We start from the raw sequence: 26,944 nt of genomic DNA, 5'->3' as shown, positions 1-26,944 counted from the left end.
TGAGCCATAATCACACCACTGTACTCCAGCCTGGGTAACAGAATGAGACTCTGTCTCAAAACAAACAAACAAAGTGCAATGGCACGACAAGTTACAGACTAGTAGAAAATATTTGTAAAATATGTATCTGATCGATTATTTCTATCCAGACTATATACACTTTTTTTTTTTTTTGAGACAGAGTCTCACTCTGTCACCCAGGCTGGAGTGCAATCGCGCAATCTTGGCTCACTGCAACCTCCGCCTCCTGGGTTCAAGCGATTCTCCTGCCTCAGCCTCCTGAGTAGCTGGGACTACAGGCTAATTTTTGTATTTTTAGTAGAGATGGGGTTTCACTATGTCGGCCAGGCCAGTCTCGAACTCCTGATGTCGGGCAATCTGCCTGCCTTGGCCTCTCAGAGTGCTAGGATTACAAGCGTGAGCCACAGCGCCTGGCCGGGACTATGTAAACTCTTATCACTCAATTAGAAGAGGATAAACCCACTTCAGAATGTGCAAAAGATTTGAATAGTCACATCACCAAAGAAGATACACGGATGAAAAATAAACATATGAAAACACGTTCAACATCTTTAGTCATTAGAAAAATACAAATTAAAAGCACAATAAGACGCCACAACAAATCTGCTGGAATAGATAAAATTGAAAAGGGTATAATAGTGACCTAGGAATATGAAAAAATTAAAAAACAATTTTTAAAAGACTGACATAACCAAGTGTTGGTGAAGATGTGAAGAAACTGGAACCTTGGCTCGGCACGGTGGTGCATACTCGGAATCCCAGAACTTTGGTAGGTCAAGGTGAGCAGGTCATGTTGCCCAGGAGACCAGCCTGGGCAACATGGCGAAATCCCATCGCTACAAAACATACAAAAATTAGCCAGGCATGGTGGCACAAAGGAAGAAAACTTAGAACAGCTACTCGAGGGCGGGCCTGAGGTGGGAGAATCGCTTGAGCCCAGGAGGTCGAAGCTGCAGTGAGCCATGATCACTGCCACTGCACTCCAGCCTGGGTGACAGAGCAAGACCCTGCCTCAAAAAAAAGAAAAAAAGAAAATCTTACAGTGACTTGAAAACTAACATGAAATCTTCTAAAGTTCCTTTAAGTAGAAATATTTTTAATATAAAATATTTTTAAAGAAAGTAAATTAAAAATAATAAATTAAAAAAGGAATTATGATGTTAACTGTGGGCTTGTAAAAAAGACAAATAATAAGGGTCAGGCATGGTGGCTCACTCCTGTAATCCCAGCACTTTGGGAAGCTGAGGCGGGCAGATCACCTGAGGTCAGAAGTTTGAGACCAGCCTGGCCAACATTGTGAAACCCCGTCTCTACTAAAAATACAAAAAAATTAGCCAGGCATGGTGGCACACGCCTGTAATCCCAGCTACTTGGGAGGCTGAGGCAGGAGAATTGCTTGAACCCGGGAGGCAGAGATTGCAGTGAGCCAAGATCACACCATTGCACTCCAGCCTGGGCAACAACAGAGTGAGACTCTGTCTCAAAAAAAAAAAAAAAAAAAAAAAAGATAAGTAATAAAGGAATGGGAAAAGGATACTATATAGATGCCAACATAAAATCAGTGTGGCAATATCAGTACCAGACAAGATAGATTTTTTCCTAAAAACTGCAATGGCAGTGAAACAAGAAAAAAATAAGTCAGTGCATGTATCCATCTCAATGGTTGTTTCTCAGTTTGGCATTTACAGCTGTCAGCATTTGAAGATCAGGACCCATTTCTAACTGGAAAATGGAATGATATTTGAGAACAGTTCCTTTCATTTTTGGGCATCTGAGAAGAATTGTTGTGCTGAGAAATAGAGAGGTTAATTCAGTCTGAACAGATTCCATGAAGCATTTGGGAACATGGAAAGAATATTTTAAAATAATACAACGGCTTTGACTTTTGTTTTAGCAATTTTTCTCTTCTCCATGGGACAATGAGTCTTTTCATTTAACTTCACCAAGGGGGTGGGGGAAGAGAGAGAAGGAGATTATTCTGTCTTAACTACGGGTTCTTCTAAGCATCACTGTTGCAAGTAAATCCACAGGTGAATAGAATTCCCTCCAGAGCCAGAACTGTATGGTGTGGGCCTTGAGACCAGAGGCCTGGTTCTGCACACCTGCATGACCTTACCTAGGTAACAACTCTCTGGGCTTTAACTAGTCATCCATAAAATAAGAGGCATGGCCTGGGAGCCAAGTTTCTCAATCTAAACCAGACCATTGGCAAGATCCTGCTATCCTGAAGAAGGTGGCAAGATCCCCTCTCCAGTGGTAACCCCACCTCCAGACAAAAAGAGAAAGGGGACAGGACACTAATATTTATTAAGTGTCTGGATGGGACAGCCAGTGAACTGGGCATTTTGCACAGTATCATCTCATTTGATCCCCACAGTCATTCTGTGAGGTGGATGAGTTCCAAATTTTATGGATGGAACACTAAGATTTTTGGGTGGAAAGACCTCTCCAAGGCCTCAGAACTTGTTAACTGGCAGAGAGAAGATTCTACCCTGGCACCTCTCAGGCAGTCAGTCTACTTGTTAAGAATAAGATTTTCAGGCCGGGCATGGTGGCTCATGCCTGTAATCCCAGCACTTTGGGAGACCAAGAAGGATGCATCACTTGAGGTCAGGAGTTCAAGACCAGCCTGGACAGCATGGTGAAATCCCATTGTAGCAGGATTTTTTAAGGAATCAGAGAGACCAATGGGGTTGAGGAGGATATTTATTATTTAGGTGCACCAGCCCAGTCGGATTAACGTCCAAAGGACTAAGCCCTGAACAAAGAGTTAAGTTACCTTTTAAGCATTTCGTGGGGTGGGGGGAGATCTGTGCAGGGGGAAGCATATTACAGCAAGAAACAAAGACAATAATTCAATTAATTGAGAGACATGCATTACATCATTTCTTACTTTCCAAGGAAAAACATGTTTTATGACTTGAGTTTATCTGTCTAGTGACCTTGCAGCTGCACAGCTAGAGAAACAGGGTCTTCACAATGCCTGGGAAAGGAGGAGAGATAAGGCTCACTAGCCACAGAAAAACAGGCAGTTAATTTTTAAAGGACTCCAGCTCTTTCTCTTTCTCAGGGGGAACTGAGTTTTCTTATATACAACTGAGCTTCTGCTTACACATATTCTTTAATTTCTTTTAAGTCCTGTTCCACCATCTCTACTAAAAATACAAAAATTAGCCAGGCACGGTGGTGCACACCTGTAATTCAGCTACTCGGGAGGCTGAGGCAGGAGAATCATTTGAACGTGAGAGGCAGAGGCTGCAGTGAGCTGAGATGGCGCCATTGCACTCCAGCCTGGGTGACAATGCAAGACTTGGTCTCAAAAAAAAAAAAAAAAAAGAAAGATTTTTCTAATGATAAATTCTTAGACATCAGGCTCAATAGTTTTGCCAAAGATCTCTTTGTCAGCATACCAGGAAGGCACACCAACTGTTCTATGAGTTCACAGAGAATCATACAATACTGGAGCTGCGTGAATTTCAGGCTGTACCTTCCTGTCTTCCACCTAATCCTGGAATCCCTAGCAAATGGGAAGACAACCTCTGGCTAGGATTCAAGGCCATCCACAATCTTCAGGCAGCTCTAAATGTTAGACCTTAGTTCTCCGCGATGTTGACCTGATGCTGTCTGTAACTTCCACCCAGTGGTGCAGGCCTGCTTGCCAATTCAGCCTGTCCAGACACAAAGTCATCTTTTCCTCAAATCCTTTCATGGTCATGCTAACCCCATCTGCCCAGCCATCCAGGCCAGAAATTTGGGAGCCAGCTTCCACGTGTCCTCTGTATCCTCAACACATTTGTGAGTGGATAAATTCTGCTGTTCCCACCTCTGCACAGCTCCCCTGTCCAGGCCTCCTGACGGTTCCCACTGCTGCAGCGAATGTTCTACCCTCACCCTTTCTCAACCAGACTCCCAGGAGCCTCAGAACTGCCTTCCCTGCCTTGGGTCCCTCATCTACTGGCCCTTCCCTTGTTATTTTGAATCTGCCTTTGGCCTCACTGTGCAATGTTAACATTCAAGGCCCTCCTTGACTGACCACTGCCTACCTCTCTGACCAAGGTGGCCCCCACATCCACCCCAGCCTCCCCATTAGGGCTTGAAGAACTCAGACTCTTGTCATAGCGGGGCGCCTCCATCCATGCCGGTCCCTCGCCCTGAAATTTCTACATTCTACATTCATCGAAATTGCATTCAGTCCTCAAGCCTCAGCTCACATGTCACTCATGCTGTAAAATATTCTCTCGGTTTTCTAATGAGAACTGACTGCTTCATAGACCCCTGACAATGGGTTTGTTGTCTGCTGCAGCATGCACCTTGTCACCTCTGTTTGCTTCTTGTGCTAGGTACCAAATTGTGTGAATAAATTTAAAATTATTAATTTGAACAAACATATTTATTGATCTTTCATTAATTAACAAAATATTAGTTGAAGCAAAATGGCCCTGGTTCTGCATCCAAAAAGTACCAAAGTCAAGTCCATGTCTTCCTCTACGTACTATGTTTGCCTGAATGTAGGCGACTGTAATAGGAGGATAACGTCTTCCTTCTTCTTCTTTTTTTTTTGAGATGGAGTTTCGCTCTTGTTGCCCAGGCTAGAGTGTAGTGGCATGATCTCGGCTCACTGCAACCTCCACCTCCTAGGTTCAAGTGACTCTCCTGCCTCAGCCTCCCAAGTAGCTGGGATTACAGGCACCCGCCACCATGCCCAGCTAATTTTTTGTATTTTTAGTAAAGATGGGGTTTCACCATGTTGGCTAGGCTGGTCTTGAACTCCTGACCTCAAGTGATTCCCCCGCCTTGCTCTCCCAAAGTTCTGGGATTATAAGCATGAGCGACCATGCCCGGACTTCTTCTTCTTTTTTTTTTTTTTTTTTGAGACAGAGTCTTGCATTGCTGCCCAGGTTGGAGTTGCACAATAATGGCTCATTGTAGCCTTGACCTCCTGGGCTCAAGCAATCCTCCTGCCTCAGCCTCCCCAGTAACTGAGACTACACCAGTACCACCACGTTTTTGTATTTTTTGTAGAGATGGGGTTTTGCCATGTTGTCCAGCTGGTCGTGAGCTCCTGGGCTCAATGATCCTCCAGCCTTGGCCTCCCAAGTGCTGGGATTACAGGTGTGAGGCACTGTGCCTGGCTCCTATTTTTCCTGATTGGAAGACCCCACATACAATTTCTTGGTCAACTTGAATATTTTAAAGGATATAGATGAAATATCAAGTATCTACTTATAATAATGTATCAGTTAAGTCACAAATACATATTTAAAACATTTTAAGTTATAAAATAATGTGTTAATTTAGAAAAACTGCTTTTTTCATTTTATAAATGTTCCATAACTTTTTTTTTCCATAAAACAATGTTTTCAAATGCCTTACCTGCCTCTCTAACATCGGTTTTGGTTTTTTTTGTTTTTGTTTTTTGGTTTAGTACTCAGCAGTCATCCCGAAATCCTGGGTGAGACTGCATGGAAATGGAAGCTATGCATGCTAAAAGCAACCAGGCACAGGGCATGGGGCCTTACCCCACACACACTTTGGACACTCACTGTCTCCAGACTTCTTGAACACAAGACAGAAATAAACTTCTTTCTTTAACCCACTGTCATTTCATTTTTTCTGTAACTTGCAGCTGAACTTAATCCTAACCAGTAGACTGTTTTTAAGTCTCTCCTAATGAATGCATTTGGCACCAGTGCTAAATACAATCTTCCCTTCCTGAATTTCTGCAGGTTGAATTGCATTTATGACAACTGAGATATGGGTAGGTAGTCACTCCCTTTCAAAATGAAGTAGGCCAGGAGCAGAAGCTCATGCCTGTAATCCCAGCACTTCGGGAGGCTGAGGTGGGAGAAGCACTTGAGCCCAGGAATTTGAGACCAGTCTAGGCAATATAGTGAGACTTCATCTCTACAAAAAAAAAAAATTTTTTTTTTGAGACTGAGTTTCACTCTTGTTGCTCAGGCTGGAATGCAATGGCGCGACCTCGACTCACTGCAACCTCCGCCTCCCGGGTTCAAGCGATTCTCCTGCCCCAGCCTCCAGAGTAGCTGGGATTACAGGCATGCACCACCATGCCCGGCTAATTTTGTATTTTTAGTAGAGACAGGGTTTCTCCATGTTGGTCAGGCTGGTCTCAAACTCCCAACCTCAGATGATCCGCCCACCTCGGCCTCCCAAAGTGCTAGGATTACGGGCATAAGCCACTGTGCCTGGCCCCCCAAAAAAATTTTTTTTTAATTAGCTGAACATGGTGGTACACACTTATAGTCCCAGCTACTCGGGAGGCTGAGGTGGGAGGATTGCTTGATCACCAGGAGGTTGAAGCTGCAGTGAACTATGATCATGCCACTGTGCTTCAGCCTGGGTGACAGACAGAGACCTTATCTCAAAAAAAAAAAAAAAAAGAAATGTGACTGGAAACAATCTCAACAGCCCTTAACAACAGTACAGAAAAACTGTGGTGTGGCCATATAATGGGATATTACGCAGCAATAAAAAAGAATTAATTACGGCATATGATAACATGAGAAATTTACAAATATAACATTGAACAAAATAACATTCAAAAATGGACAAAATGTATCTACAATCATAGGAATCAGGACTGTGGTTAGACTTGGCTTGTTAGTGCACAGAAAGAGCCTGAGCGGGGATTCTGGGTGCTGGCAATGTTCTATTTATTGATCAAAATGCTGGTTACACATGGGTTTATGTCATGAAAACTAATCCAGCTGCTTCCTTGATTAGTGTACTTTTTTGTATGTATACGTCAATAAGAAGTTTGTAGGCCAGGCGCAGTGGCTTAAGCCTGTAATGCTAGCACTTTGGGAGGCTGAGGCGAGCAGATTTCTTGAGCTCAGGAGTTCAAGACCAGCCTGGTCAATATTGTGAGACCCTGTCTCTACAAAAAATACATAAATTGTCCAGGCGCGGTGGCTCATGCTTGTAATCCCAGCACTTTGGGAGGCCAAGGCAGGCAGATCACCTGAGGTCGGGAGTTCAAGACCAGCCTGACCAACATGGAGAAATCCCAACTCTACTAAAAATACAAAATTAGCTGGGCATGGTGGTGCATGCCTGTAATCCCAGCTACTCGGGAGGCTGAGGCAGGAGAATCACTTGAACCTGGGAGGCGGAGGTTGCAGTGAGCCGAGATTGCGCCATTGCACTCCAGCCTGGGTGACAAGAGTGAAACTCCATCTCAGAAAATAAAAAAAATAAATACAATAATTAGCCAAGCATGGTGGCACATGCCTGTAGTCTCAGCTACTCGGGAGGCTGAGGTGGGAGGTTGGCTAGAGCCAGGAGATTGCAGTGAGCTAGGATCACGCCACTGCACTCCAGCCTGGGCGACAGTCAGACCATGTCTCAAAAGAAAAAAAGAGAAGTTTGCTTAAAAAGGAGGCAAATACTCGGCCGGGCGCAGTGGCTCACGCCTGTAATCCCAGCACTTTGGGAGGCTGAGGCGGGTGGATCATGAGGTCAGGAGATCGAGACCATCCTGGCTAACACGGTGAAACCCCATCTCTACTAAAAATACAAAAAATTAGCCGGTCAGGGTGGCGGGTGCCTGTAGCCCCAGCTACTCGGGAGGCTGAGGCAGGAGAATGGTGTGAACCTGGGAGGTGGAGCTTGCAGTGAGCCGAGATCGAGCCACTGCACTCCAGCCTGGGCGACAGAGTGAGACTCCACCTCAAAAAAAAAAAAAACCAGGCAAATACTCTACACAGATCTAGAGAGCAAAATAAAAATAAAAAATAAAGTAAGATAAAGCAGACAAAATTAACCTATGGTGATAGAAGGTAAAATAGTAGTTGCCTTAGGGGAAGATGATAATTTATTTGGGGTCCAAAGGGGGCTATGGGTGCAGATCTTGGGGGCAGTTACATGACAGTGGAGAGTGCTCACTTGTAAAACTCCATTGAGATTTCCCTCATGATTTGTGCACCTTTTTATATGTTCCTCTGATTTAAAAGAAAAAAATTAACTTAACAAATAAAGTGTGCAGTTCCAGGCTCTATTGCCCTCAGGTCCTTCCACCAACAAAGGGACTGAGAGACCTGAGAGCTGCGGCAGAAATTTTGAAGAGTTTAACAGCTGTTCTCTCTTGAGCGGGCCATTGTGCACATTCTGGAAGGGGGTGGTTATTAAGAATGAGGCAGCCCAGGCGGACACTATTTGGAACTCCTTCTCAGGTCCTGTGGCAGGCAGAATAATTGCCCTCCAAAGATGTCTACATCATAATTCCCAGGAGCTGGGAATATGTGATGTTAGATGGCAAAGGGAATTAAGGTTGCTAATCGGATGACCTTAAAAAAGGGGAGATGATCCTGGATTATCTAGGTGGGCCAATGTAATCACGAGCGTCCTCAGAAGTAGAAGAGGGGCCAGGGGCGGTGGCTTATGCCTGTAATCCCAGCATTTTGGGAGGTCTAGGCGGACAGATCACAAGGTCAAAAGTTCGAGACCAGCCTGACTAACATGGTGAAACCCCATCTCTACTAAAAATAGAAAAATTAACCAGGCATGGTGGCTCGCGCCTGTAATCCAGCACTTTGGGAAACCAAGGCAGGAGGATTGCTTGAGCCCAGGAGTCGAAGATCAGCCTGGGCAACATAGAGAGACCCTGTCTCTACAAAAAATGAAAATTAAAAAAAAATTTAGCCAGACATGGTGGCACATCCTTGTAGTCCCAGCTACTTGGGAGCCTAAATAAGATGGTCACTTAAACCCTGCAGACTGAGGCTTCAGTGAGCTGTGATCGCACCACTGCATGACAGCCCAGGCGACAGAGCAAAACCTTGTCTCAAACAAAAAAAAAAAACAAAAAAAGAAGAAGAAGAAGAGGAAGGCAGAAGAGAGATCTGAGGTGTGGCAGTGAGAGAAGGATGCAGCCTGACATTGCTGGCTTTGAAGATGGAAGCAAACCGAGCAATGTGTGCAGCCTCTGGAAGTTGGAAAAGGCAGGGGAACAAATTCTCCCTGCTGACACCTGGATTTTTAGCCCCATGAGAACCATTTCAGAATTGTGGCCTCCAGAACTGTAAGATAATAAATCTATGTTTTAAGTCACTAAGTTTGTGCTAACTTGTTACAGCAGCAATAGGAAACTAGTACAGACACCGTCTGGGAATCTCAGGGAGGTCAAACGTCACTAGAGTGATTTGCTTCACAGAGATCTTGCTCTGGACATGAGGGCATTTTTTCTATTTCACTAGAAATGGAAGAGGAGAAGCAGCTAGAAAAGTCAACAAATGCTGTTGATGGGGCAACAGTGACTGTTCTAAGGGCCAAAGTTGAGGGTTACTGGCCAGGCGTGGTGCCTCACGCCTATAATCTCAGTACTTTGAGAGGCTGAGGCAAGAGGATCACTTGAACTCAGGAGTTCGAGACCAGCCTGGACAACATGGCGAGACCCTGTCTCTGTAAAAAAAAGTTTTTACAAAAATCTAAAAAAGAAACAAATTTGAGGGTTACTCAAGGGCAGGGAGAAAGCCCAAAAAGGACAGGAAGGAGCCATTTCTGAACTGAGTTTCAAGAAGCCCTGGGCTGACAAACAGAGATTTCATCCATAGCCTTGACCCCTCTGGTCTTGAGCTTTTGGTCTTTAAGACATGTGAAAACAGCCAAGCATGGTGGCTCACACCTGTAAACTCAGCACTTTGGGGGGCTGAGTCAGGTGGATCATGAGGTCAAGAGTTTGAGACCAGCCTGGCCAACATGGTGAAACCCTGTCTCTACTAAACATACAAAAATTAGCCGGGCATGGTGTTGCAACTTGGGAGGCTGAGGTAGGAGGATCACCTGAACCTGGGAGGCAGAGGTTGCAGTGAGCAGAGACTGTGCCACTGCACTCTAGCCTGGGCAACACAGAGAAACTCTGTCTGGGGAAAAAAAAAAAAAAAGAAAAAAAGAGATGTGAAAACAAACTCACCTAACTGGGAGGGTACAGGGAGAAGCCCTAAACAGAAGTGAGCTAAAACTCTTTGATTTAGATCATTTTCTCTAATACTCTAATATTTCTTTCTTTTTTCTAAATAGTTTTTCTTACCATCATGCCCAATCTAATACTCTAATATTTCTGGCAGAGAGAATAATATGTCAAAGATGTCTATGGCCTAATCCCCAGACTGTGTTGCCTTACATGGCAAAAGGGACTTTGGGCCGGGTGCGGTTGGCTCACGCCTGTGATCCCAGGACTTTGGGAGGCCAAAGTGGGCAGATCACCTAAGGTTAGGAGTTCGAAACCAGCGTGGCCAACATGGTGAAACCCCATCTCTACTAAAAATATAAAAAATTAGCCAGGCGTGGTAGCTCATGGCTGTAATCCCATCTATTTGGGAGGCTGAAGCAGGAGAACACTTGAACCTGGGAGGCGGAGGCTACAGTGAGCCGAGATCACGCCACTGCACTCTAGCCTGGGCGATAGAACGAGACTCTGTCTTGAAAAAAAAAAACGGGGGGACTTTGGAGATGTGATTAACTTAGGAATTATGAGATGCAGTGATCAGCCCAGATTTTCTAGGTATGGTTTTGTAAGAGGGAGACAGGAGAGTCAGGATGGGGAGGAGGGTCGGAAGATGCTGTTACTGGCTTTGAGGATGGAAGAAGGAACCAAGAGCCAAGAAATGCAGTCAGGTTTTAGAAGTCAGAAAATGAAAGACATTTTCCCAAGAGCCTACAAAAGGAAACACAGAGCCCTGCTGACACCTTGATTTTAGCTCTATGAAACCCATTTCAGAGTTCTGAACTTCAGAACTGCAAGATAACAACTTTGGGTTGTTTTAAGCCACTATGTTTGTGAAATGTGTTATAGCAGCAATAGGCAACTAATACAACAACATAAAATAACTACAGGGTATCCCCATGGGCAGTGAGCCCCACTTTCCATAAGTAGATAAAGGTTCCTCTGACAGTACTTTTAGAATAACTTTCCAAAAATGTTAGCTGATCCACCTGCTAAGCCGCTGATTTTTACATGCAGGTATTTTGTGAAATTTTTCATTTCAGTTGACTCACTTTGAGTACTGTACACCCTTCACACACTGTTGGATAAATTCACATCAATTATTTCATTTAACCCTTACTTACAACAACCCTATGACATAGTATCACGCCCATTTGACAGATGATATAAACCAAGGCTCAGACAATAATAGTAAGTATAGCTAACAAATATTGAGCATTTATTCTGAGCTAGGCACTGAACACCTGTTAACTAATTTAATTCTCCCAAAAAATCCAGTCTTCATTTACAGATGAAGAAACAGATGTCAGGCACAGAGAGTCTAAGTAACTTTCCAAAATCTTTGCAGGTATAAGGGGCTGGAACTGCAACCCAGGTCTTTCGGGTGCCAAGAGCAGTGTGCTTTGGGTTGTACCCCAACTCCATCTCATCCATGTCAAAGCCACTGTCATAGTCATTAACACCAATTACTGGTAACAGCCCAGCCCTGCCATTCCATCTGAGCCCCCTTCAGGCAGTATTGGCTGTCTGCCGAGCCACATGGCAGGGTTCAAGGATGGCCTCATGGGCTGAAGCTCCAAGTGGCAAGTGGTCCCTTGGAAGGACCTCCCTGGCACCATTCACTAGCAACAGCAATGACATTCCCCATTCTCCCCTTGGCATATGCTCAGCCTCCCTCTTTCCCTGGCCCTCCTGAGTTATCTTGCCATATGCTTTAAACAGGGGAGTCCTCCATAGCTTCCCTAGAAGATGGGGAATCCCTGGAAGGGACACTCCTGCATGTGCTATAGATCAGAGGGCAGCGAGTGCCAGGGGCAGCACTAGAGGCTCTCTGCCAACTTGACTGGTCTTAAACCACTCACCTCTCCTACTGCTTGCCCAGCCTCATACCCAACACCTTGCTCAGGCCAGTGTCACACCTGTCACACCCTCTTCGGCCTGCTTTTCCTGAGGCCTAAGCCGGTCTCTCCCCCTTTTAGTCTCCCCACCTCACTCCTTGCCCTCTCTTAGGTGCCAGTCAGAACTGTTTCTAAATAAACTGTAGAATTATTTCTCCAGAACCTCCAATGGCTCTCTTATTTCAAAGAGCAAACATCTCTCCTTTTCTTTAAATCTCAGGCCACACTTTTAACTACCTTTTGCTAAACAAGGACATATGGCACTCACTGATAAGAGCTTAGGGCATGACAGCTGCTCGAGGGTGTTTCAGATTTGGACTCTGCTCTGACACCTCCAACAAGCAAGCTTAGGCCTTGGTGGCCCTGGGTTGCCTGGGAACAAGAAACCCCAGAGCCCCGATTTATAGAAGACAGTGTCCTGGTAACTTGGGGGCCTGAGATTGAATTCTATTGGCAGAAATAAAAGTAAAAAGTGTGGACAGATAGGCAAATGCAAGGTGAAGAGCCGTAAGTATCTCATTCTCCACAGAGGATTCTAAGCGCCAAGTTTCAGGGACTGAGAGGAAACATTCCAGGTCATAAACCCATGCTGGTATTTTGACATGGTTTTATGAGGTTGTCCCTTTGGGAGCAAGCAGGGAGAACTGCGCCCGTGTGGACTCCTGCATGGAACTACCAGTTGAATACACGTGGCTTATCTGCCACCCTCACGTACCCATGGAGAGCCTCTCTTTCTGAACTGGGGAAGAGGTACATTCACTGCTCATAGCAGCTCCTTGCTATTTCTGCAAAGACAAGCCATGGAACTCACCTAATCTTAGAATGCTCCTGGAAATGTTCTAAGGACTTTACTTGCCATATCTTTTTTTTTTTCTTTTGAGACGGAGTTTAGCTCTTGTTGCCCAGGCTGGAGTGCAATGGCACCATCTCCGCTCACTGCAATCTCTGCCTCCTGGGTTCAACCGATTCTCCTGCCTCAACCTCCCGAGTAGCTGGGATTACAGGCATGCGCCACCAAGTCCGGCTAATTTTGTATTTTTAGTAGAGACGGGATTTCTCCATGTTGGTCAGGCTGTCTCGAACTCCCGACCTCAGGTGATCCGCCCGCCCCGGCTTCCCAAAGTGCTGGGATGACAGCCCTGAGCCACCGTGCCCAGCCGCCATATCTCATTTAATCCTCACAGCTCTGTGGGTATTACCATCCTCATTAGACAGATGAGGAAACTGAGGCATACTTGGGTACCTTCAAGTTATCAACCCTGTAAACTTCACAGCTGGGGTTGAAACCCAAGCAGGCTGACCCCAGTCTCTGCTCTCGACCACGGGTCCCTGAAGTCTCTTGACTGCCCCATTCCTTAAAGGCCGATTTTAAGTGTGCTTGGTGCAGATGCATTGTGGCTTCCTGATTTATGACAAATTGAAACTTGGTCAATTGGGTTTGTTCAGGGTAGGCGCGAGTGTCCCTGAGGAGAGCACTTTCCTGTGCCCCCAGTCCTGGAGACCCTACCAGGGACAGTCCCCATTTCTCTGTCCTCTCCCCGAACGGCTCCAAATTGTTCTGGGGTTTCTAGCAACTACCACAAAACGCCTTCCCCTTTCTCTCCCTCTTCCACAATATAGGGAAGCTGGAGGTTTAGCTGCCATAGAGACCCAAGAACAAAATCCAGATGACACGGGCATGAAAATACCAGGTTCCGAAGAGGGAAGAGGGAGCCATCGGCTGTCCGTGGAATAGGAATCACCCTGCATACCCGCTCAACAGGTCTCCCTTTCCCTGGGTCGCGGTGGCCGGGGTCTGGGCGTCCCCGCTGCGGGCCACAGCGCCCCCACCGGGCACTCCGGGGCGGCTGCGGCGCGGCTTGTCCTGCGCAGGGAGCGCGCCCAGCTCTCCCGGCCGAGGGGTCTGGCAGCGCCGCCCTCCCTCTCCCGCTGTCCTCGGAGGGGTCGAAGGCGCCGGGGCCCCGGGGCGCTGGGGGCTGCAGTGCGGGCCTGGGGAGGGCGCCTGCGCGTCGGGCAGCCCAGGCTCGGTATTCTGTCGGTGGGTCAGTCCGCCTGCACTTCGAGGCCGCCCGGCCGCGCAGAGCCGGGGGAAAGCGCGCCGCGCTCACCTGCAGCCGCCGGCGCCTGGGAAGCGAGGCAGGGGCGCAGCCACCCGGGTCTTCCTCGTCGGCCTCTTCGCCTCGCGGAGGGCCGCGGCTCTCCTCGGGGATCGCTCGTGGGAGGCGAGGACGGAGCCCCAGCTTCTGCCTCTGCCTCTGCCTCTGTCTCCGCCGCCGCCGCTTGCTCCAAGTCCCATCCCAGAGCGCTCCCTTCGCTCGCTGGCTGCCTGGGAGGCGCTGGGCAAGGGCGGGTGGGCGGGCGGCTGGGGAGGCGTTGCCGCGGCGGGGGTGGGGAGCGGGCCGGGCGGAAGGAGGGGTGTCCTCTTTGGGGATGGGGAAGGCGCGGAGAGGGAGCGGCGGCGAGGGCGGCCCCACCCTGTGGGCAGCCCCGGGAGCTGGGCACTCTGACGGCGCTCCCTGCCTACTGCCACCTGGCTCCACTCTGTCCGTGCCTGAGCCCAGGCGGGCATCAGACTCCAGGGATCCGGAGCCGCAGGCACAGAACACAGGCAGCTTTAGGGGCCTGTCGGGGTGGGAGTGCGGGGAGGGGTCTTCTGGGGGAAAGGAGACATGGCAGGAATCTTACATCTAGAACTTGGGGTCATGACCTGCGGGACGCACCCACTGACGCGGGGATGGAGAAAAAAGTGGTGAGAATTGGGCTAATTGATGACAAGCGCCAAGAGCTGTCTTGCCAGTGCCCAGAGCACCCCACCAGTGCCAGTTCATATTAACAGAGCGTCCACTGGCTGGGGACCAGGCCCCGGGGTGGGGAGGAGGTAAAGATGCCAGGATGGAGAGGAGACAAAATTCCTACCCCGAGGGAGCAGGGAAAGTCTAGTTCAGACAAGACTTTTGAAATTATGAGCAGAGACATTTGCAACTTTGCAAAATGGAGGAACCTCACCTTGGATGTCCCCATGGAGCCTTGGAGGGATGCAGAAGACAGGATTGGCCAGCGACAGTCAAAGTGGCCGGCACCCCACTCTACCAGCTCCCCAGTTCCTGGAGGCTGGGGTGAGTGGATGTATAACAGACCAGGACATCTCCTATAAAGCTCCAAAATTCTGTTCCCAAACCACTAGCCAACGCACACAGTTCAGGTTTTGTGGTTTTTTTGTTTTGTTTTGTTTTGTTTTTTTTGAGACGGAGTCGCCCAGGCTGGAGTGCAGTGGCGCGATCTTGGCTTACTGCAAGCTCTGCCTCCCGGATTCACGCCATTCTCCTGCCTCAGAGTAGCTGGGACTACAGGCTCCCGCCACCACGGCCGGCTAATTTTTTTTTGTATTTTTAGTAGAGACGGGGTTTCACCGTGTTAGCAGGATGGTGTCGATCTCCTGACCTCGTGATCCGCCCGCCTCGGCCTCCCAAAGTGCTGGGATTACAGGCGTGAGCCACTGCGCCCGGCCCCAGTTCAGGTTTTAACAAGCTACCAGCAGAGGCAGCAGCACTAACTAGTTTCAAAACCTCTGGATGTGCCACAGTCTGATAATTTGGTGCTTTGGGCGGACTTTGTTTTGTAATTAACCATCACTCCTATTTGATGATAGAGTTGATTTCTGAAATATGAATAAACGCCAAAATCAGTTCTTCAGAAAAGCTCCAGGAGGGGTAATTAAAATTCCAGCCATGAAGCAAGGGGTTAACATACTCGAGCCATCAGGCAAGTCAATGATACCTTAATACCAAGAAAGAATTGTGGATTCCTGTTCCTTTACCCAGTACCTTAGGCCCACTGGGCACTCTTGGCTGCCTGCTCTGATCAGAAATAGTTTTTTTGTTATGTCTTTGGGAGGAGGTAGGTGGAGGTCAGAAAGCAGAGGAAAGTCTTCAGGAAATGTTTGGTCTCTGAAGTCTTGGATCCCATAGAAGAAAATTCTTCCTGAGTCTGGGCCAGTGAAAATCCCCTAGGAACTTGGGAAGTTGAGCTACAGTTTATGGAAACTTAAATTTAAAATGTGTTGACTTATTCCAAGACACCAGTGTGATCCAGTAATTTACCAGGAAAACAATAACAATCCCCAAACCCTTCCAAATTGTAAGGAAATTGTAATTTAGTAACTGATTCCAGTGACTCTGGTGTATGCCAATTAAAATGGGTGTTTTCCCCCCAGGGAGTTCTTTTGGAATTCTTCAGAATAGTTAATCTATGTACAAATTACACTTGGGGCCAAGTCAAATAGGTCAAATGAGTTGTTCTACCTTGTGGGATGATCTTCAGGTCTGCCAGAAAAAAATGAAGGAAAAGCAAGTTCAATGTCCTGAAATATAAAGTCAGAACAAACAATGAAATGATTTCTGGGTTACCTTCAGGATGAATTGCAAGTTGATAATTAAGACTACAGATTAGGAAAAGGCCAAAATTGCCTTTTCTGCTAGAGGTCCTGCCATGTGCTAGATGTACAGAGAACCTTATTCAGAAGTGTGGGGTTAAGATTTTTAGTTCTGGGACTGGGCGATGGCTCACACCTGTAATCCCAGCACTTTGGGAGGCTGAAGCGAACGGATCACTTGAGGTCAGGAGTTCTAGACCAGCCTGGTCAACATGGTGAAACCCCGTCTCTACTAAAAATACAAAAGGTAGCCGGGTGTGGTAGTGGGCGCCTATAATCCCAGCTACTCAGGAGGCTATAATCCCAGCAACTCAGGAGAATCGCTTGAACCTGGGAGGCGGAGGTTGCAGTGAGCTGAGATTGTGCCACTGCACTCCAGCCTGGGCAACAAAGCTAGAGTCCATCTCAAAAAATAAAAATTAAAATTAAGAATAATAATAATAATAATACAAAAATTAGCTGGGTGTAGTGGCACACGCCTGTAATCTCAGCTACTCGGGAGCCTGAGGCTGGAGAATCACTTAAACATGGGAGGCAGAAGTCGCAATGAGCCGAGGTTGCACCACTGCACTCCAGACTGGGTGACAGAGTGAGACTCTGTCCCAAAAAAAAAAAAAAAAAAAGATTTTCAGTTCTTATGTGGGCACTCATGTCAGCAGACAAAAATGAAGTATGTATTATCTGAGAACTCCTAAGAGCTCACAAGTTAACTGGAATTGGTATCTGTTTAAACTAATCACAACCTGAGTAGCTATACTTGGGACCAACTCTCAGTTCTCGATCTCCACGTAGTCTATTGTGGAGTAAGGATTTGGGTCAGGGGAGTCATTTGACCCAGGCCTCACACTCGTGAACAGCCTCGAATATAGACTTTAAACATAAGCATCCCTTTGCTCCTTGTAAACATTAGAACTTTTTGTTTTGCATTAGAATCCTTCTTACTTGAGACCTAGCTATCTGGCCTAGAGGGCAGATTGAAATGAGACTGTCAAATCCAAAGGGAACCAGAGTACAGTATAAGGAAACTGAAGAACAGACAGGTTGCCTCACGGACCTATAAACCTAAAATAAAGCTCTACTGAATGCATGAGGAGACATGTAAAATTGCAATGTCATCTCACGTGCACTGTTTCCCTAGGTGACAGACAGTGTTTGAGTCCTATGTAAACTATTAGAGCTCCTCCCTGTCTCCCTCAAGTAGAAGGCCAGGAGAGGAAACATCTTCATATCCGGCCAGCTGCCCATTTGTTGGAGCTGGAGATGCAGGGTTAAGGGAATGTTTCAAGGTAGTGGATGAGCTTGGACTCCAGCCCAGGGAGGGGAACCCTGTAGGCAGGGCAGTGCTCCCTTTGGGATACCCCATCTACATGGACAGTTGGGTCCATGTCCAGAGGGTTCCTTTGAGGACAGGCTGACTGATGGCACCATTGTCCCAGGTGACATAATTTCTTTTTTTTCTTTTTGGCATATGAACATTTATTACTACAGTGTTTTCACCATTAAAATTTATGATCTTGGTCTTTCCTTCTTGCCTTTGTATAGGGCCAAAAGAAAGACACAGGCTACTTTGACAACCTGAAAGCGAACTCCAGAAATATCACCAACAGCATGACTTTTTGACTAAATCCAGCAACCAGAACTTTATGGTTTTCCTCAATAAGGTTCAAGCAACCATCACTGAGTACAAAGGCTGTGATTTTCTTGCCATCCTTGATCCACTGGACCCTGACACTCTTCCTAATGGCAGAATTTGGCTTTTTGGCTTCAACTCCTACTTTTCCCAGCACAATTCCTTTTGCATGAGAAGCACCTCCAAAAGGGTTGGCCTTCAGGGCTGTGCCCAAATGGGCTTTCTTGTACTGTTTATCATGCCACTTCTGATCTTGTTGGTGACTACAGAGCCTCCTAGCAGTACGAGGTCCACGACACTTGCCCATCCTGCCAGTGCTACGGGCCTGAGCAAAAGAGAGAAGCAGCTGTCCCAGGTGAAGTAATTTCTAAATAAACATATTCCATCTTGGAAAGACAGGATGAAAATGATCAGGAAAAAACTACAGCAAGTTGAAAATTTGTTCAAGAAAACAATACTCATTTCAAAGGGGACTCAAATGTTTTTATGTGATTTTGACTTGGACCATGAGCTCCTCAGGACAGGGACTGGGCCTTTTGCTTATTTATAGATCTTGCCCTATGCCATGCTGTAGAAGGGACTGGGTTACACCGGCTCTAACCAGGATTTTAGAGCCTTGTAGTTTTGTGGAATCAGATTGATGCAGCTTCCTATCAAGGATGAAATAAGGCCTGGCACAGTGGCTCATGCCTGTCATGTCAGCCCTTTAGGAGACCTAGGCAGGAGGATCACTTGAGCTCAGGAATTTGAGACCAACCTGAGCAACACAGTGAGACCCCATCTCTGCAAAAAATTTAAAAATTAGCTGGATTAATTTTTTAAAAATTTAAAAATTAGCCTCCCAGCAATTTGGGAGGCTGAGATGGGAGGATCACTTGAGCTGGGGAGGTCGAGGCTGCCATGAGCTGTGATTGCACCACTGCACTCCAGACTCCAGCCTAAGCAACAGAGCAAGACCCCGTCTCAGATTTTAAAAAAGAGAGAGATAATAGGCAGTCGCAGTTGGCTGTAGTCTCAGCTACTTGAGAAGCTGAGACAGGAGGATCCCTTGAGCCCAGGAGTGTGAGCCTGGCTTGGGCAACACAGCAAGACCCCATCTCTACCAAAAAAAAAAAATTAATGTTAAAGAATGAGATAATAAAGCGGGGAGCCTTAATGCATAGGCAATAGTGAGTACAAATATGATTTGTTTTCTTAGATACTGACAAGGCTGAAACACCGCCTGTCTACCTGCAGACTAGGTTTCACTTTGGAAATGGAGGATGGACCTGCTATTTATGGTAGCATTGCTCAGCAACACAGATTGCTGCTGCTTTCATTCCTAAACCTAGAAATTGGCACAAAGTGGTTGGCTATTGGAGCCGATAGCCTCATCCTTGTGACATTCAACTAACTACCTTCTCTCAAGGATATTAATGAGTCTATGTCTGCATGGGATGCCTGGTGTTAACTCAGTTTGCCAGACACTTGGGCAATGTCTATGTGCATCTATTCTATAAAATCCCCCAGCACGCTGGCAGAGCTCAATAAATGGGGATTCAAGAATAACAAAAATAGGCCAAGTGTGGTGGCTCACGCCTGTAATCCCAGTACTTTAGGAGGCCGAGGTGGGTGAATCACTTGAGGTCAGGAGTTCGAGACCAGCCTGGCCAACATGGTAAAACCCTGTCTCTATTAACAATACAAAATTAGCCTGGCGTGGCGGCACAAGCCAGCAGTCCCAGCTACTCAGGAGGCTGAGGCAGGAGAATCACTTGAGCCTGGAAGGCAGAGGTTGCAATGAGTCAAGATCGTGTCATTGCATTCCAACCTGGGCGACCGAGTGAGACTCCGTCTCAAAATAAAGAAAAAAAAAAAAAGAAAAGAAAAGAAATTCAGCAAATGAAATGCAAGCTCTATACTCTAAAAGCTGCAAACATTATTGAAAGAAATTACAGAAGATCTAAACAAATGGAAAGACATTCCATATTCATGGACTGGAAGACTTAATAAAATGGCAGTATCCCCAAATTGATCTACAGATTCAACATAATTCCTATTGCAATCACAGAGGCTTCCTTGCAGAAACAGACAGGTTGATGCTAATAGCCAAAATAATCTTGAAAGAAAAAGAACAAAGTCTGAAGGCTGGGTGCAGTGACTCATACCTGTAATCTCAGTGCTTTGGAAGGTTGAGGTGGAAGGATTGCTTGAGGCCAGCAGTTAGAGACCAGCCTGGGCAATATAACAAGACCCCTGTCTCTACAAAACATTAAAAAAAAATTAGCCAGGCATGGTGGCGCATGTCTGTAATCCCAGTTACTCAGAGAGGCTGAGGTGGGAGGATCACTTGAGCCAAGGAGTTTGAGGCTGCCGTGAGCCGTGATCGTGCCACTCTCCCCTGGGTGACAGTGTGAGACAGTATCTGAAGAAAAAAAAATTCATTTCCACTGCAGAAATTGCCTGCAGTGGGAATTTCTGTGCTTGAGTCTACGGTACCTGCCACAGGGGAATTTACATTGCTTTTACTATTGGAATTTTGTGATCTTCTTATAAAGGATTAAAGACAAACAAGGTTTATCATGTATGGTCTTACAGGGATTTCATTTAAATCTGAAGTGACCAGGAAGTAGGTGAACAGGTCACTATCTTTAAGTTGCATAGTAGCTGTTGAGAATTCCCCCCCATTTATCCAAGGTCTCAGGGTTCCACCAAGGTCTTAGATTTGGTCGTTTATTGCTTTAACAACGATTTACTAGGAAAGGGAAAAGAGAAAGCTCCTAAGAGGAGACACATCTAGCAATTTAATTTTGTATTCAGATTCCTACTGAATTAAGCTCATGTGAATGGGACTTGATCACAAGAATAGTAAGAACTAAGAATGCTGGTTTCCTTTTGATTTCAAATTTAGGCAGACTATTAGGTAGCCTCTCATCTTAGTGGGACTTTAATCTTTCTTCGGAAAGCAATCCTTTTATTACTGTGTTGCTGTTATCACCTTTACAACTTTCTTCTAGAAGTCGACACTCCCCTAAAAGCCCCCCAGCCCAGTACACACTACTCCAGCTGTGGCTTTGGCAGGGTTGCTGGAGCAGTGACCTTCCCGCGGTCTCCTTGCATCATCTATAGGAATGAATGAATTCTTTTCTTTTTCTTTTTTTTTTTTTTTTTGCTTTTCTTTTTTCTTTCTTTTCCTTTTCTTTCTTTTCTTTTCTTTTTTTTTCTTTTTTTGAGACAGGGTCTCACTCTGCTGTCCAGGCTAGAGTGCAGTGGTATTATGATGACTCACTGCAGCGTCAACCTTTCAGGCTCAGGTGATTCTCCCACCTCAGCCACCCGAGTAGCTGGGACCACAAGCATGTGCCACCACGACTGGCTAATTTTTGTATGTTTAGTAGAGACAGGGTTTTGCCATGTTGGCCAGGCTGGTCTTGAACTCCTGGCCTCAAATGATCTGCCCACCTCGGCCTCCCAAAGTGCTGGGATCATAGGCGTGAGCCACCACGCCCGGTGGAATGGAATTTTTTTCTAGTAGGCTCTTCTGAATTGTCTCTGTGGAACTTGAGCTCCACTGAGTTGCTTTTAAAAATTTGTTGCAGTCACTGGGATGGGATTACAGCTGGCTTTAATTTTCCTTATGTGCTTATTTTATTTTATTCTAGTAAATATGTTTTGAGTTCCTTCTATCTGCCAGACATGTGCCATACACGAACAGAGCAATAAGTAACACACAGACTCTCTATGAGTTTATAATCTACTGGGGGACTATCGACAAGAAAAGCAGTAACCATAGAGCAGAAGATATACCTTGATTGGGGATGCTGAGGATGCCATGGAAGAACATAAAATGAATGCCACCCAGGGCCAGGCGCGGTGGCTCACACCTGTAATCCCAGCACTTTGGGAGGCCAAGGGGGTTGGATCACTTGAGGCCAGGAGTTCAAGACCAGCCTGGCCAACATGGCAAAACCCCATCTCTACTAAAAATTCAAAAATTAGCTGAGCGTGGTGGTGCACACCTGTGGTCCCAGCTACTCAGGAGGCTGAGGTGGGAGGATCACTTGAACCGGGGAGGCGGAGGTTGCAGTGAGCTGAGATTGTGCCACTGCACTCCAACCTGGGCGACAGAGCAAGAGACTCCATCTCAAAAAAAAAAAAAAATATGCCACTCAGATTAGTAGGCCATAGGCTTCTAGAAGGAAGTCATTTTCAGATGGAGACCAAAAGGATGAGTTATTGGCTTTATTTTCTGTTCCTTCTTGCAATCCATTACTTATGTAATTTTATTGAAACCTACGAGTTTGCAATGTGTCTTGATGCCCAGCTCATATCTGGATTTTGTATTAAGAAGTTTAAGGAAGTTTAACTCTCAGGGACACAGATGATACAATGCATTAACTTCAACAGAGAAAAAAAAAAAAAAGCTTACACTCCCATGGGAATTGACTACTCTTTTCTGTCTCTATTGGATAGGTGTGAAAATAGACAGCGATACTGGCTTTCTGGGGCAGGGGCAGGGACAATTCCTCAAAAGGAAATTGCTCCCTTAAAAACAACCACTCTAAAAGGCCCACCTCTGTTGATCCCTCTTCCTGCCTGAATACATTCTTTATAACAATGAAAAGCTGATATTTGCATAGCATTTTCCGGTCTAATTAAATGGGAAACTGACAGCTTTACTTACGTAACACGAACTTCAAGTTGAAGATCCACCCCAAGTTTACAGTTTACACAGCTTTGCACAACCTGCTTTCCTTCTTGGGATGTATTAATTCAAATTAGTAGAAATTGATGATTGTTAAGAAGCAAGAAGTTATATGTACAGAATTCTGAAATTCTAGATGTCTCAAAGAAATGCATTACCTACTTTGATGTATTCAATCTGCATTCAAGTCCTCTGCCACTTACTATATGACTTTGGCCCAGTTATTTACCTCTAAAACCCTCGGTTTCCTCACCTGTAAAATGGTGATAGAGTTAATAATATATCTAAGCATGTCTGCATACAGGAAGGGCTCAGTAAATGGTAAATGTTATGCTACCTCATAAAAGGGTAGAAGCCACAGGGAAAGAAAGAGGGGCGAAGTGAAGAGGACCTGTGATCTTAAGTCAGGAAGACGGGAATGATGGGGAGGGCACCAGCGGAGACACATTAAATCAACAGGAGGAGATCTGGGGGAAAGGGAGGACAATTTTCCATTTTGGACACCATGAATATGAAATGTCAACAGGTCGTCAAGATAGAGAAGACTGGGATTTAGAGCTGCTATTATTATTTACTGAAGGCAACTAAATGTAGGAAAGGTAAATTTAATAAAGACCTACAGTTAAAAACAAGTCAAGGAACACCCTGTGAAGTAAAATAGAGAAAAAGAGTAATTTGAAATACATTCCTTGGCCAGGTATGGTGGCTCATGCCTATAATCCCAACAGGCCGAGGCAGAGGATCACTTGAGCCAAGGAGTTCAAGATCAGCCTGGGCAATTTAGCAAGATCCTGTCTCTGAATTAAAAAAAAAAAACAAAACAGAAAAGAAATACATTCCTTTAGTTAAAATGAATAAAATGGATATCACACAAAGGCCACTACACTGGGTGCAAGGGGTGTCCCTGCCACATGAGACAACACGGTCCTTTATGCTGTTGCTGGTCACAGACAGCAGACCCATTGCTCCTTGTCTTCGCAGAGCCAGGGCTTTCCTTAGGCACAGGAGAAGACTCTTCTGCCCCTGAATAGGCTTAGCTTGGACATCCCCATCTAGGAGCCCAGAAATTGGAATGTGTCACTTGGACAGCAGGGGCTGAGACACCGCAGCCCAGACCTGTGACTAGTAAGTAGCAGCCAAGATGATGCCACACTCAATCCTAGCCTTTCCTTAGAGAAACGCAGCTCCAACCCTCATTGCTGGTGAACTATGTGCATCCTACCTTAATCACAGTTCCTCACAAAACTATCTTTGCTCTATTGAAGAAATATACCTGCTACATGTTGACATACATCAAGGGATATATAATTTTTATTTCCTGGGTTAAGAGGTTTCCATCTTAATAAAAATTGTGTTTACACTATTAATGATTAAAAAAAAAAAAAAAAAAGGCCGGGCTCACTGTAATCCCAGCACTTTGGGAGGCCAAGGCAGGTGGATCATGAGGTCAAGAGATCAAGACCATCCTGGCCAACATACTGAAGCTTCGTCTCTACTAAAAATACAAAAATTAGCTGGGCGTTGTGGCGCATGCCTGTACTCCCAGCTACTCGGGGGGCTGAGACAGGAGAATTGCTTGAACCTGGGAGGCAGAGGTTGCAGTGAGCTGAGATCATGCCACTGCACGCCAGCCTGGAGACACAGCAGACTCCGGCTCAAAAAAACAAACAAACAAAACAAACTGTATCTACTTCTGCTGCTCCTGGTTTGGTGTAGACCTGATACCTCTTTTGTGAAACAGCAGCTGAGGAGATGCTGGCCATGGCCAACGAAAAGCCCAAGGAAAGAGTCAAGACAGGGCCGGGCATGGTGGCTCACGCCTGTAATTCCAGCACTTTGGGAGGCCAAGGCAGACGGATCATCTGACATCAGCAGTTCGAGACCAGACTGGCCAGCATGGTGAAACCCCGTCTCTACTAAAAATACAAAAATTAGCCAGGTGTGATAGCAGGTGCCTGTAATCCCAGCTACTCAGGAAGCTGAGGCAGGAGAATCGCTTGAACCTGGGAGGTGGAGGTTGCAGTGAGCCGAGATTGTGCCATTGCACTCCAGCCTGGGTGACAGGGCAAGACTCTGTCTCAAAAAAAAAAAAAAAAAAAAACCACTGCACTTGGCCTGTGGTGCAGTTTAAGAGGCATACACCACTTAGTAAACTAGGCCAGGTGCGGTTTCTCATGCTTATAATCCCAGCACTTTGGGAGGCCAAAGTGGGCAGTTCGCTTGAGGCCAGGAGTTCGAGACAAGCCTGGCCAACATGGCGAAACCCTGTCTCTACTAAAAATACAAAAATTAGCCGGGCGTGGTGGCGCGTGTCTGTAATCCCAGCTACTCGGAAGGCTGAGGCACGAGAATCGCCTAAACCTGGGAGGCGGAGGTTGCAATGAGCTGAGATCATGCCACTGCATTCCATCCTGGGTGATAGAGAGAGAATCTGTCTCAAAACAAACAAACAAACAAACAAAACCCCAAAAAACAGAAAACAAAAAGGAAAGAGGCATACACCTTAGTAAACTAATGGGAGCCTATTGTGAAGGACAGGGTTTGTCAATGAGGCAGATCAGACTCCAATTTGATAGGTACCAGTGAAACAGACACACTTGCACAGTTGGAAAAGGAGGATGAAGATACAATTGATGTGTTGCAGCAGCAGACAGGAGGTGTCTACTGGAAAGGGAACCTGCTTCTTTACTCCAGAACTCTGTTCTTAGAGACCAAGATTATATTCCCAATTAGGAAACTGCAATGTGGTTCCACCACATCCTGACTACTACAGTATAGGTTTCTCTATTCCTTCATTTCCCCCTTCCCCATTCCTTTACTGTACATGAAGTAATTGCTACGTGTGCACAAGCACGTTCATTTTTTTCTTTTTGAGACAGGGTCTCACTCTGTCACCCAGGCTGGAGTGCAATGGCACAATCTTAGCTCACTGCAACCTCCACCTCCAAGGCTCAAGCAATTCTCCCAGCTCAGGCTCCTGAGTAGCTGGGACTAAAGGCTGCCCACCATAACCGGCTAAATTTTTTTGTGCTTTTTGTAGAGACAAGGTTTCATCATATTGCCTAAGCTAGTCTCGAACTCCCAAGCTCAAGTGATCCACCCACCTCCCCAAAGTGCGGGCATTATGGGCCTGAGACACCAAGACCCACCTGTTGCGTTTTTTAAAAACTAAACAGCCGCTATGTTTTGATTGACATCAAGTGGAAATGGGATGGGGAAAAATATTGTTTCTGTGAAAATACCCTTTCTCCACTGTGGCATGCTCATTCAACTCTTTATATTCCTGCAAGTTATTTTGTTCTTGTTTAAACAACAAAAACACAAAAATCCTGCATACCTTGTTCAACTGGAGAATTTTAATTATAAAACCAATGACAATTTTATAACTTTCTTGTATGTAGCTGTTACATGTAGGGCAATCTGTCTTTAAGTAGGGATAAATTACTCTAAAAAAAGAATCCTAGATAGTTTTCGTTTTCCCTTCAAGCCAAGCATCTTGTTTAAATAAACTTTTTTGTTGTTGTTGTTGTTTTTAAAGCCTAAGTTTTAGATAGAAAACAAAACTTGAGTCTGTTGTGCTGTTTTAAGCCAAATTCTTCATTCTACAGCAGCAGCTGCTCTTGCTGGTAAGGGTCACATAGATGGGTATATGGTGCTAAGACTACCTTTTTCTGGGTTGGCCAACCGACAGCTTCTCGCCTGCTGTCTTGGTACTCTAGTTAGCAGAAGGCCTGCATGGGCTTCTGGGCAGAAGGTTGCAGATCTGGCTGGTTTCCATACACTATGAGCCATTTAGCAGAAAACTTGGCCAGTGTGCAGAAACACTTTAAGTGATTCCATGGGTGTGGAGACATCCTTGTAATGCCTTCTTTTTCCTTCCCCTTTAAAACATGTATCTGAGCTGCCAAACGCCCCTTTTATATGGGCCATGGGCACTATTTTTGGTGTTTGTTAGGCCTGAAGGGGGAGCCTTGAAAAGCCTTAGCCTGCACTTTCTGCTGGCAGTTCTTTTGCATGAGTTGCTCTTTCAACACCTTGGCAAAGGCACCTGCTCTGTCCCCTCCAGAACTCGACTGCCCACACGACCAGCACCAATGCAGTTTAATGATATTTAAGTCAGTTTCCAGACTGGCTGTAAAACCTAAACACATCTATAAAAAACAAAGACAGAAAGTACATGTTTCTATAGTCTCATTAGTTTTCCTCCGTCACAAAAAAATGCTCACTTCGCACAGCAAGATTTTCCTCAAACGATGAATACTTCAAATACAATACATCCCTCTATGGAGAAAACTTTAATGGTTACAGTTTATAC

General features: G+C 45.8%; 1 protein-coding gene and 1 pseudogene across 3 annotated transcripts in view; both read right to left on the bottom strand.

The window, feature by feature from the left end:
• MATN2 (matrilin 2) overlaps positions 1–14,227 on the bottom strand; it is a 165,532-nt gene extending 151,305 nt beyond the window's left edge. The window contains exon 1 of one of the 3 annotated variants that reach the window (XM_004047338.5): positions 13,992–14,227. The gene's annotated coding sequence lies outside the window, so the exon portion shown is untranslated. The remainder of the gene's footprint in view (positions 1–13,991) is intronic. The other 2 variants (XM_004047339.5, XM_055348064.2) reach the window with 2 other exon arrangements.
• Positions 14,228–17,776: 3,549 nt separating this feature from the next.
• Positions 17,777–18,294, bottom strand: LOC101132697 (small ribosomal subunit protein uS12-like; annotated as a pseudogene).
• Positions 18,295–26,944: the final 8,650 nt, after the last annotated feature.

The sequence above is a fragment of the Gorilla gorilla genome, chromosome 7 (assembly GCF_029281585.2).
Source record: "Gorilla gorilla gorilla isolate KB3781 chromosome 7, NHGRI_mGorGor1-v2.1_pri, whole genome shotgun sequence".
NCBI classification, from domain to species: Eukaryota; Metazoa; Chordata; class Mammalia; order Primates; family Hominidae; genus Gorilla; species Gorilla gorilla.
The sequence above is the reverse complement of the archived record's forward strand: the minus strand, read 5'-3'. Positions and strand labels throughout refer to the sequence as shown.